Source organism: Podarcis bocagei (assembly GCF_964188305.1).
Source record: "Podarcis bocagei genome assembly, chromosome: W".
Lineage (NCBI taxonomy): Eukaryota > Metazoa > Chordata > Lepidosauria > Squamata > Lacertidae > Podarcis > Podarcis bocagei.
The window spans coordinates 73148977-73162661 of record NC_138131.1 but is presented as its reverse complement, the minus strand read 5'-3'; positions in this window follow the sequence as shown (position 1 = coordinate 73162661).

The following is a 13685-nucleotide window of genomic DNA, read 5'->3' as shown; positions in this document are numbered from 1 at the left end:
ATTCTGGTAGCTCAGGTCCCAGCAGGTGGTGGGCAGCAGGGAAGCATTTCTGAATTTTCCTCGGAATCAGAAGGCTTACTTCTCTTGCTCTTCTTGGCCGAATGCTTCTTCTTACTTAGACTTCTTTCTCCCTTGCCCATCATTGGAGACTGGTGCTGTTCTGCAGCCGCTGACACTTCCTGTTGCCCCTGCATCTCTTCCTCCGATGATGTTTCGGAGCCCCCTTCCGTAGTAAGGTTGTGAATCCTGTAGAATACTGGGAAAGTCTGGGGTATAGTGAGAGGCAGAAAGGTTATAATTGGTGGGTTTCTGGATGAAAAATCGGCTCTGGATCCATTCCAGTCCGGCTTCCGCGCTGGTCATGGGACCGAGACGCCTCTGGTCGCCCTAACAGATGATCTCCGCAGGCAGCTGGATCGAGGCGGGTCGGGGCTGCTGATTCTTCTAGACCTGTCAGCAGCCTTCGACATGGTCGATCACGAACTTCTGGACCACCGCCTTGCCGACGTGGGGATCCAGGGCACAGTCCTTCAATGGCTGCGCTCATTTCCCTCCGGTCGGGGACAGAGGGTGGCACTTGGGGGGGAATTGTCATCGCGCCACTCCTTGGTGTGTGGCGTGCCTCAGGGTGCGATTCTCTCCCCGATGCTTTTTAACATCTTTATGCGCCCCCTCACCCAGCTTGTCCGGAGTTTTGGGCTGGGCTGCCATCAGTATGCTGATGACACCCAACTCTATCTGTTGATGGATGGCCATCTTGACTCGGCCCCAGACACACTGATCAGATGTTTGGAAGCTGTGGCTGGATGGTTACGTGGGAGCCGGTTGAAGTTAAATCCTTCGAAGACAGAGGTCCTCTGGCTGGGACGGAGCGATATGGGATTGAGGGGGCAACTCCCATCTCTTGCGGGGGTGCAATTAGTGCCAGCACCGTCCGTTAAGAGTTTGGGTGTAATCTTTGACACCTCCCTTTCCATGGAGGTCAGATTGCATAACAAAGGCGGCATTTTTTCATCTCCGGCAAGCTAAGCAGTTGGCTCCTTACCTCTCTCGCCCTGACCTAGCCACTGTGATCCACACAACGGTCACCTCCAGACTGGATTATTGTAACTCACTCTACATGGGGCTCTGGTCCATGGGGTCACGAAGAGTCGGACACGACTAAACGACTAAACAACAACAAGCACAACTGGGAAAGGAAACATCCATGCTCCTATCATGTACTAAGGAAGAGGAAAATAAAAGTACCCAACTTTACACAGAACCCTTTTAGCAGATCTTGAGATAGTTTGAGTGAGTTTGCTTCCTTAGACTAAAGAATGCAAGTTCCTAGAGAAATGATCTTTAAAGGAAAATTGAAGTGAACAGTTTTTTCCTAAGATAGGGAGAGGATCTTTTATTAAGCATAGTTAATTCAATTGACATAATCACTCACAAATGATTAAAAGAGCCATAGAATTAATCAATTAAAATAAAATTAAAATTAAAATTAAAAGGAATACAAAAGTGAACATTTTTTCTGAACTTGCCTAGGAACAGTAAGCCTAATTAAGATTTTTTAAAACAACCACACATAGGAAAGTGAGATTCAAGGTACCTTTAGAAAAGATTGCCCCCCCTCCCCGTAGTTTCCTTTTAAAGGAAGCTTACTCAGGAGTAAATTTACCTGGCACAGAAGTAAGAAGGGGGAAAAAACTGAAAGAGACTGATACAAGGGGGGGGGGCATTTTCCAAGAAAAGAGGCCAGGAAGTCTTATAGAGGCTGGTATCAGGGCTCAGATAGACAATTGCTGGCTATGGAAGCTTCTCCCTTTTAATAACAATTTTCTTAGAAGGAACACCATATTTTCATAGGCATATGCTTAATGAAATACGTACACTGCATATTAGCTTGAGAGAGCAGTTGGCTCAACTAGGCTTTTGCAGCAGAAACATTAGTTTCTTCACAGCACATTTCAAAATACTGGAAAAAAAGACTGGAACACGGATGTAGGCTCACAAACTCAAAAGTTGCAACAAAACATCATTTACCGTCAACTTAAAATCATAATCCTCACTTAAGCTACTCGGAGGAAGACTCTTTGGAGCCTCTCTCAAATAACAAACATTTGCACGCTTCATTCTCATTTTTGTCCTGTTTAAGATTGCTAAGGCCCTTATATTTAAAAATTTTGAAGCAAGCTTGCAATTTTAAAACTATGTGCATTTAAGAACAGTCTGTGGATGCCAAAGCCAATGTAAACACAAACCCTTTAAATATTTCTAAATCTTTGAGTACATCTCTTATTCATTTTTTTTAGAGAAACTAAGATCTCTAATGCGTGGGCTCTCAGGCTGGGCTGTTATTATATCTACTGCCTTCTGAGCACCATTAAGTTTACGGTTTCACATTCTAGCTTTAGGTTATAGTTTATAGTTTAACAACACAAATTTGATGTGTTCAGCTCTCCCTAAGGGTTCACACCCTGATTTTGTTGAAGGATCTCTGAGGTGGCCGCTGTGCCCTGGGTTCCAGGTGGTGGGCCTAAGCCACCCACTAAAAGTTACAACGGTCTCGCAATTTGTACTTGGAAAGACCATTTTGCCCCTTTATTTTATTTCATTTTATTTTTCCCAGTTGCAGATGACAAACTGGAGGGGCGTATCAGAATCCTCTCTGGGGCAAAAAGGCTTCATGGAAGCTTTGTTGCCAGGAGGAGTCCAGCTAGGGTGTTTAGAAGAGTGAGCTCCCATTTTCCCTCTAATACTGAGGGGGGGTTGCTCAGTAGATTACACTAGGAGATAGAAAAACAAGCACAAGAAAGGGACAGAGAAGGGGGGGGTAGAGAGAAGAATATTCTATCAGTACTTGATTTTTTTTCCCTTCAACTAAAAGGCAATCCCTGCCTACCAGAAAACCACAGGCACTAGCCTGGAAACCACGGGTCTCTCTAACCCGGTAAAAACCACGGATTCAGAATTTATTCAGCGCTGCTTACAAGACTAATACTCCGAGGGAAGACGTGGGGGAAAGAGGAAAGGAGACTTTCCACGGTTTCCCCGGTCAGGCTCCGAGAGGGAAATCGGGAAAGAGAAAAGGAGAGAAAGAGTTTAGGACGCTTCCAGGCGACTCCGAGGGAAGACGTCAGAGATGGAAAGAAGAAAAGCCCAGCTGTCATGGAGACGTTACTTTCCCACCCCCTCCCAATGTATTAACTTCAAACCATACTCACATTCGTAGATGTCCCTCGTGGATCCCGGGATCCTTTCTCTTTAGCCAGCTTGACCTTGCCTTTGCTCCCCCTGGCTGGGCTTTTGGTGACAATTGATTACCGCCCGCAAAGAGGAGGTAGGGAGAGGAAAAAGGGATCCCTGGGCTAAGGTTGCCCAGTGGCACCCGATCCCCTCCATCTCCCCCCTCACCTTCACAGGAGGACCAAGTGTCCCTGAGCATGGTCGCCAAACTGTTACCAGAAAAATCTGAGGGCTCCCTTGGACAAAACAAAGACACCAACCAGGATAACTTGGAGCAAAACAGCAGCCTGTAGGGTTGGCCTTTATTGAACTGTTGCAACAGGGTGTTCCCCTCACTTGCAAGAGAGAGAAAAGACACAGAAAAATGGTGTGCAAGGCCTTATAAAAACTTTTGAAATTCTCATCCTGTAGGTCAAGCCCACCCCCAGAAACATCATGCATACATCACAGAAAGGAGGGGTTGAGGGAGGGGTGGTGGTGGTAACCTGAGTGTCCTGTCACCTGGCTGGTTCCCTTCTCCCCCTCCCCATGAGTCATTTTCCAGGTGACAGAGGGGACTTTGCAGTTTCCTGCCCCCAGAGGGAAGAGCTGATTATTGTCCTTTGTTCCAGTCTGTGCCAAATCCACTCCCATATGCAAGTTCTTGTGATCTTGATTGTCTTCTGTCTGGGACCATCAGGGTTGTAGAATCATAGAATCATAGAGCTGGAAGAGACCACAAGGGCCATCGAGTCCAACCCCCTGCCAAGCAGGAAACACCATCAGAGCACTCCTGACATATGGTTTTCTAGCCTCTGCTTAAAGACCTCCAAAGAAGGAGACTCCACAACACTCCTTGGAAGCAAATTCCACTGTCGAACAGCACTTACTGTCAGGAAGTTCTTCCTAATGTTTAGGTGGAATCTTCTTTCTTGTAGTTTGGATCCATTGGTCCGTATCCGCTTCTCTGGAGCAGCAGAAAACAACCTTTCTCCCTCCTCTATGTGACATCCTTTTATATATTTGAACATGGCTATCATATCACCCCTTAACCTCCTCTTCTCCGGGCTAAACATGCCCAGCTCCCTTAGCCGTTCCTCATAAGGCATCGTTTCCAGGCCTTTGACCATTTTGGTTGCCCTCCTCTGGACACGTTCCAGTTTGTCAGTGTCCTTCTTGAATTGTGGTGCCCAGAACTGGACACAGTACTCCAGGTGAGGTCTGACCAGAGCAGAATACAGTGGCACTATTACTTCCCTTGATCTAGATGCTATACTCCTATTGATGCAGCCCAGAATTGCATTGGCTTTTTTAGCTGCCGTGTCACACTGTTGGCTCATGTCAAGTTTATGGTCAACCAAGACTCCTAGATCCTTTTCACATGTACTGCTCTCAAGCCAGGTGTCCCTCATCTTGTATTTGTGCCTCTCATTTTTTTTGCCCAAGTGCAATACTTTACATTTCTCCCTGTTAAAATTCATCTTGTTTGTTTTTGCCCAGTTCTCTAATCTGTCAAGATCGTTTTGAAGTGTGATCCTGTCCTCTGGGGTGTTAGCCACCCCTCCCAGTTTGGTGTCATCTGCAAATTTGATCAGGATGCCCTTGAGTCCATCATCCAAGTCGTTGATAAAGATGTTGAATAAGACCAGGCCCAAGACAGAACCCTGTGGCACCCCACTAGTCACTCTTCTCCAGGATGAAGAGGAACCATTGATGAGCACCCTTTGGGTTCGGTCAGTCAGCCAGTTACAAATCCACTGAGTGGTAGCAGAGTCAAGACCGCATTTTACCAGCTTCTTTACAAGAACATCATGGGGCACCTTGTCGAATGCCTTGCTGAAATCAAGGTAGGCTACATCCACTGCATTCCCTTCATCTACCAGGCTTGTAATTCTGTCAAAAAACGAGATCAGGTTAGTCTGACATGACTTATTTTTCAGAAATCCATGCTGACTATTGGTGATCACAGCATTCCTTTCTAGGTGCTCACAGACTGTTTGCTTCATGATCTGCTCCAGAATCTTCCCAGGTATTGATGTCAGACTGACTGGGCAGTAATTATTTGGGTCCTCTCTTTTCCCCTTTTTGAAAATAGGGACAACATTTGCCCTCCTCCAGTCTGCCGGGACTTCGCCTGTTCTCCAGGAATTCTCAAAGATGACTGCCAGTGGTTCTGAGATCACATCTGCCAGTTCTTTTAATACTCTTGGATGCAGTTCATCTGGCCCTGGAGACTTGAATACATCTAAACTAGCCAAGTATTCTTGTACTATCTCCTTAGTTATTCTGGGCTGTGTTTCCTTTGCTGAATCATTTGCTCCAAATTCTTCAGGTCGGGCATTGTTTTCTTTCTCGGAGAAGACTGAGGCAAAGAAGGCATTGAGGAGTTCAGCCCTTTCTGTGTCCCCTGTTTGCATTTCACCATCTTCTCCTCTGAGTGACCCCACTGTTTCTTTGTTCTTCCTTTTGCTACGAACATACCCATAAAAGCCTTTTTTGTTGCTTTTAACCTCTCTAGCCAGCCTGAGTTCATTCTGTGCTTTTGCTTTTCTGACTTTGTGTCTACACGTGCTGGCTATTTGTTTGAATTCCTCTTTGGTGGTTCCCCCCCTTTTCCATTTTTTGTACACATCCTTTTTTAATCTTAACTCACTTAAAAGTTCTTTAGATAGCCACCCTGGCTTCTTTAAGCACCTTCCATGTTTCCGTCTCATTGGTATTGCCTGACGTTGTGCTTTTAGTATCTCCCTCTTAACAAACTCCCAGCCATCATGAACTCCCTTTCCTTTTAGTATTACTGTCCATGGGATCTCACCCAGCACTTCCCTAAGTTTTATGAAGTCGGCTTTCTTAAAGTCAAGAAATTGAGTCCTAGTATGCTTGGCTGCTCCTTTCCGCTGTATAGTAAACTTCAGATGAGCATGATCACTCGCGCCTAATGATCCTTCCACTTCTACCCCACTAACCAGGTCATCAATATTGGTTAGGACCAGATCTAAAATGGCTGTTCCTCTTGTTGCTTCTCCCACTTTCTGGACAATGAAGTTGTCTGCAAGGCCAGTGAGGAATCTGTTTGACCGTATGCTCTTGGCTGAGTTTGACATCCAACAAATATCCGGGTAATTGAAGTCCCCCATTACTACTATCTCCCTTCCTTTTGCATGCTTGGCCATCTGTTCCAGGAAGGCATCATCTATGTCCTCCGTTTGGCTTGGGGATCTATAGTAAACTCCCACAATGAGATCTCTGTTATTCTTCTCTCCCTTAATTTTGACCCAAATGCTCTCACTTTGGCTTTGAGGTTCTAAATCTTGGATCTCTTCACAGGTATACACATCCCTGACATATAACGCCACTCCTCCTCCTTTCTTGTCTGGTCTGTTTCTCTGAAATAGATTGTATCCCCCCATTATTACATTCCAATCGTGGGACTTATCCCACCAGGTTTCAGTGATTCCTATTATGTCATATGTATTTTGCTGTACCAAGAGCTCAAGCTCATCTTGTTTATTTCCCATGCTTTGCGCATTAGTGTACAGACATTGAAGTCCATTAATCATTCCCCCGTGTCTCTTATTTAAGGATTTTTTCCTCCCACCACTAGGTCTGCGTGCTGTTTGCTCCATTTGGTCTATGACATTTGGATGATCATCTTCATCAATTGATAGACTCCTACCTTCAGGAGCACTGTCTCCCTCCCCCACATTAGTCAGTTTAAAGCCCTCCTGATGAGGTTTCTGAGATTTTTGGCAAAAACATTTCTCCCAACCGTTGTGAGGTGCAGCCCATCGCTTGCCAGAAGTCCATCTTCAAGAAACTGCAGTCCGTGATCTAAGAATCCAAACCGTTCCTGTTTTCACCATTTGCGAAGCCAGCTGTTCACTTCCACGATTTTCCCCTCTCTCCCTGGGCCACGTCGTTCAACAGGGAGGAGAGATGAGATGACAATTTGTGCATTTAGTTGCTTCAATTTCCTGCCGAGAGCCTCGTAGTCTCTTTTGATCTTCTGGAGGCTATTGCTTGCAGTGTCATTGGTTCCCACATGAACCAAGAGGAAGGGGTATTCGTCAGTGGGTTTTATAATTCCTTGCAGTCGTTCAGTTACATCTTGGATCTTAGCCCCGGGGAGACAGCACACTTCCCGAGACATCTTGTCAGGCCCACAGATCACTGCTTCTGTTCCCCTCAGTAGGGAATCCCCTATCACCACTACACGCCTCCTCTTAGGTTTGGTCGGGGTTCTTCCGTGAGCTGTCCGTTCCAAGGTCGCCTGCACATTCCCTGAGGACTGACTTTGCTGCTCGTTTTCATATACCTGATCGACTGTAATGAGGGAGAGATCCTCAAATGGAGTCTGCTCTTCGTCTTCCATGCTAGGGGAGAGGACTAGGGGAGAAATATGCCTCGATGCCGGAATTGGAGGCTTCCATTATTCTAAGCCCAATACACAATCAAGATCCACAGCTTTTGTCAAATTTTGACCCGCTAGCAGTACCGACGCAAGATGCAGCTGTTGACCTGCTACCTGTACAGCCTATACGGGTCTGCAAAACCCTTGCTCTGCAAAAACCAGCTGAACATCATGATACATCAGCTGAACAACATGATATTTGTAACAGTGTCATCGAAGATCCTCTGGGCCAAATCAACCTATTGGCCCCTCAGTTAAAGCTATCACACCTACCTAGGGACCAGCGACCTCAAACCTGGAACCACCAAGCAGGGCAGAAAGAGGAGGAGCCCAGCTCAGGAGCCTCAAACCACCGGAAAAGAGATTGACTGCCACTATTTCCACCATCACCCTATTTCCACATCCTTTCTTGGAATGTGGCGGGATGGCTATCTAAGCAGGGTGATGTCGACCTTCTGGATCTCCTTACAAAATTTCAGATTATATGTCTACAGGAGACATGGTGTCTAGATCTCCATGTCCCTTCTTTACAGGGATACGAAGCCTTTGCTACCCCTGCGATAAAACCAAATTCCCGAGGCCGACCTAGTGGTGGTTTAGTCACTTTTGTTTCTACCAAGCTAAAGTGCAAGGCCCGGCAACAGCAGTGGGTGAAGAGCAACAATTTACAAATCTTACTTATTTCTAGCAGTGAAGGAGGAGATTTCCTTTGCTTTAATATATATATCCCTCCCATAGGCACCCCTCCCCAGTCGTTACAAATCTGGGAAGATTTAGAGCTATGTTTGGAGAAGGCTGAATTAGAATTCCCTGGCATGGATATCCTGCTGGCAGGTGATTTCAACGCCAGGATAGGAAATGACATTAATACGTACTGCTCTAAATCCCAGTTCCTGCCAGAGGCAGATTGGTTTATTCCCTGGTCCTCTGACGATAAGGTCTTGAATAAGGCAGGCATTACATTAATGGAGACTGCCTTCAAACATAATTTGTATAATTTGCATGGTACCCATATGGACAGGTCAGGGGGTTTCTTTTCTTTTCTTGGACCTAGAGGTGCGAGCGTTATTGATTATATCCTGGTCTCCCCAAAACTCTTGGAGAGGTCACAGGGCTTCAGGACTTTCAATAGAATTGAGAGTGATCATCTTCCTATATCAGTTTCACTAATTCCCCGTGGTTTGGAGGATCCGCAATACCGCAATCACTGTGCAGACCCACCTCCAACTCTGGCCCTTCGTAGGCGTAAATGGAACAGCGGCCTGGAATCTAAAATCAAACTACACCTGCATTCATCAGACTTACTGGCCTTGAGAGACCAGTGTATCTCATCTAATTCTGACCCCTTTTCAACATTTCAGCAGGTCTCAGAGTCGCTCTTCCCACTACTCACGAATTCCAACCCTCCCAAACAACAAAACAACTCGAGGGCCTGGTTCAACAAAGACTGTAGGAATCTAAGATCTTTGCTTAGGAAATTACAAAATAAGGTAAAACAGGAAGGGACCCTGTCCTCAGTGGAAAACCTGCACAGGTGGCGTTCTCATTATAAAAATACTCTAAAATTTAAGAAATCCCTCTACAGAAAGGAACAATGGGAGGCACTTGACAAAGTGATCAAATTGTGGGACGACAAAAAGTTCTGGGAAATAATTGCTCAGGGAGTTTCACCCAAAGGGAAAATTGTAACCAACAGTATTTCATCTAACTTATGGTACCAACATTTTTCCCGGCTATATACAGCTCCAAACATTGCTAAACCGAGCCAGTTTCCTCCTCTTAAAAACGATCTATTAATGGGCTGGGATCCTGTTACCAAATCAGAATGTTTACAGCTAATTAAAACACTCAAGAATGGCAAAGCTCCCGGTGAAGATATGATTCCTCCTGAGCTGCTTAAATTAAATGCCTAGTGGTGGGCTGCTATTTTGGCCCAACTTTTTACAGCAATAAATGATACATGCAAAATCCCAGAAAACTGGAAACTGAGCCTGGTAGCCCCCATCTATAAGAAGGGAGACCCCCAAGACCCCTCAAACTATCGCCCCATAAGTCTCCCGGACATTGTGTATAAACTTTATACTCGATACCTGCTAAATAAACTGGTTGACTGGGCTGACCACTCTAACTTGCTTAATCCGGAACAGGCAGGGTTTAGAAAGGGCCATAGTACAACAGGCCATTGTTTGGTACTACAGACAATGATAGAGAAGTATACAAAGGTACATAAGAGCAAACTTTTTGTGGCTTTTGTAGATCTCACATCCGCTTTTGATTCAATCTGTAGGGACAAATTATGGCAAAAACTATATGAAACAGATATTGATAGACGACTTCTTATCAGAGTTTGCAGGGCAGCGGCGCGCGAAGTTATACGCATCTTTTAGAATTAGGGGAGCTAGTCTCAAACGTTTGTTGGGGGAGACCTAGGGTTTTTTTGTGGGGGAAGTTATTTGTCCTGTCTTCAAGCTTTTTATGATGGAGGACCTCTGTAGCCACCCCCAACGACACGATCTCAAGATGGAAGGGGAGGGAACAGCTGCAGTCACCTGCGATTCCTGCGCAATGTTTGCCATCTTGCCAAAGGTTGCAGAGGACAGGGTCACACTTCAAAACGACCTTGACAGATTAGAGAACTGGGCAAAAACAAACAAAATGAATTTTAACAGGGAGAAATGTAAAGTATTGCACTTGGGCAAAAAAAATGAGAGGCACAAATACAAGATGGGTGACACCTGGCTTGAGAGCAGTACATGTGAAAAGGATCTAGGAGTCTTGGTTGACCACAAACTTGACATGAGCCAACAGTGTGACGCGGCAGCTAAAAAAGCCAATGCAATTCTGGGCTGCATCAATAGGAGTATAGCATCTAGATCAAGGGAAGTAATAGTGCCACTGTATTCTGCTCTGGTCAGACCACACCTGGAGTACTGTGTCCAGTTCTGGGCACCACAATTCAAGAAGGACACTGACAAACTGGAACGTGTTCAGAGGAGGGCAACCAAAATGGTCAAAGGCCTGGAAACGATGCCTTATGAGGAACGGCTAAGGGAGCTGGGCATGTTTAGCCTGGAGAAGAGGAGGTTAAGGGGTGATATGATAGCCATGTTCAAATATATAAAAGGATGTCACATAGAGGAGGGAGAAAGGTTGTTTACTGCTGCTCCGAGAAGCGGACACGGAGCAATGGATCCAAACTACAAGAAAGAAGATTCCACCTAAACATTAGGAAGAACTTCCTGACAGTAAGAGCTGTTCGACAGTGGAATTTGCTGCCAAGGAGTGTGGTGGAGTCTCCTTCTTTGGAGGTCTTTAAGCAGAGGCTTGACAACCATATGTCAGGAGTGCTCTGATGGTGTTTCCTGCTTGGCAGGGGGTTGGACTCGATGGCCCTTGTGGTCTCTTCCAACTCTATGATTCTATGATTCTATGATTCTATGATTCTATGATTCTCAAAATACTTAGAGAGTTACATTCAGACACCACAGTTAAAATCAGAACTGGGATGTCAGGCAACTATACTGACCCATGTGGTAGCGGTTTTTGTGATGAAGGCCATGAAAGCCAGGGAAAGATTTATGGATGACAATGTAAAGACCCCTTCATCGTCTGTTTAACTCATTGCTGGTTTTCCCTCTCTTTCTATTTTGTGGGATGAAGGTTTTGTTGGCATAGTATGTAATGAATTTTAATATTTTTAACTATTGTTGTGTTGATGTTTGTGTACAGGCATGGTCCTCACAATAAACGGATTTGTTGTTGTTGTTGTTGGTTTAGGGTTACGGTTAGGATTATGGTTAGGGTTAGGGTTTGGGTTGGGGTTAGCGTTAGGGTTAGCTTATTCGTCCTCTTCCTATTCAGATGGAACCCAAACACCTATGCTTGATTTGGGCTGATAAAAAACATTTCACTCTGCGATTTTTGAGTGAATGTGCATTCTAACCCCCAAAACAGCAATTTGAAATAAGCCCAATCAGGCCTTTCTCATCTTCTTTTTATGCAGATGGAACCCAAAGCACCTTTTTGCTGTGGTTGGGGGTGATTCTGGTCCACACCCCAAAAACACCATGCGAATTGAAATAAGACCAATCAAAGCTTATTCGTCTTCTGTATACACATATGGAAGCCAGGAGACTGTGTTGTTTTATTTTGGTCTCATTACACACACTTTGCGATTTCAGGGTCAATGTGCATTAACACCAAAGAACACGACATGAAATAAGCGAAATCCAAGATTCTTCTTTCTATGTAGCTGGAACCCAAAACAACCTGTTTGGCATTGTTTAGGCTTATTTTACTTCGCTTTGCTATTGTTAGTGTTAGTGTTAGTGTTAGTGTTAGGGTTAGGGTTAGGATTAGGGTTAGGGTTAGGGTTAGGGTTAGGGTTAGGGTTAGGGTTAGGGTTAGGGTTTTGGTTAGGGTTAGGGTTAGGGTTAGGGTTAGGGTTAGGGTTAGGGTTAGGGTTAGGGTTAGGGTTAGGGTCAGGGTCAGGGTGAATGACCACAGAACGAACAATCCAAGCTTATTTGTCCTCCTTCAATAGAGATGGAACCAAAACACCTATCCTTGATTTCCGCTGATAAGAAACATGTCATTCTGCGATCTTTGGGTGAATGCGCATTCTAACCCCAAAAACACCAATTTGAAATAACCCAATCACAGCTTTATCATCTTCTTTTTATGTAGATGGAACCTGTCAGGGCTGCCTCAGGTCTCAGCTCACAAAAGACCAACGCCAGGTTCTTCTTATATACAAGGATGTTTATTGCAGTTCATTATTGGTTCCACAACCGAGGCGCGCAGCCCCGTGTCTCTTAGCCTAGACGTTTGAAGTCCCCTCTGAGTCGGTCCCGCCCCTACACCAGCTTAAGAGGCTTGTGCTAGTCCACCTCTTCCTGTCTTTCCTTTTCCGCAGGGTCTTTCTGCCCCCCTGGGTTCCTTCCCTCCTGCTCTCTCCTGAAGCGGATTCCTCAGATGCCTGTTCCCCCCGCCTTCGTGCTTTGGGGCCAGGCTCCTCCTCCGGGCTCTCTCCATTTCCGCGCGCCTCCACATTTGAACTTGGCGCGCGTTCGCTACCCCTGACCTTCCTCTTGACACTTACACTACTCCCTGTACTACTCTCCGCCTCTTCCGGCAGGTCGTCCTGCCCCGATCTCCTTCCCCTGTCTCCTTCCTGCTCCGCTCCGTGTGTCACACTGGGAATTCCACTCTCTTCACTTCGTTCCTGCTGGGAAGCCGGCCCCGATCTCCCACTCCCACTCGGGGTTTCCCTGCTGCTTCCCTGCTCCTGGCAGGTCCCCCCTGTGACCCCCCTTGGCCTGACTAGGGGTGCCCCCTTCTGGGAATCCTCCGATTCACTTGAGAGACTCATGGAAGACATCAAGTCATTGTCATCCTCTTCCTCACTGTCCTGGGATTCTTCCCCATCGCTCTCCGTCTCCCCCCTCACCTGTGCCTCTGTCTCTGAACCCCTGACAGAACCCAAAGGACCTTTTTGCTTTGGTTGGGGGTGATTCTGGTGCACACCCAAAAAACACCATGCGAATTGAAATAAGACCAATCAAAGCTTATTCGTCTTCTCTCTACGCATATTGAAGCAAAAAGACGGTGTTGTGTTATTTTGGTTTCATTACACACACTTTGCGATTTCTGGGTCAATGTGCATTAACACCAAAGAAAACGACTTGAAATAAGCGAAATCCAAGATTCTTCTTTCTATGTAGTTGGAACACAAAACAACCTGTTTGGCTTTGTTTAGGCTTATTACACTTCACTTTGCTAGGGTTAGTGTTAGTGTTAGTGTTAGGGTTACGTTTAGGTTTAGGGTTGGGGTTGGGGTTGGGGTTGGGGTTGGGGTTGGGGTTGGGGTTAGGGTTAGGGTTAGGGTTAGGGTTAGGGTTAGGGTTAGGGTTAGGGTTAGGGTTAGGGTTAGGGTTAGGGTGAATGACCACCGAAAGAACAATCCAAGTTTATTCGTCCTCCTTCTATTGAGATAGAACCGAAACACCTATGGTTGATTTCGGCTGATAACAAACATGTCACTCTGCGATTTTTGAGTGAA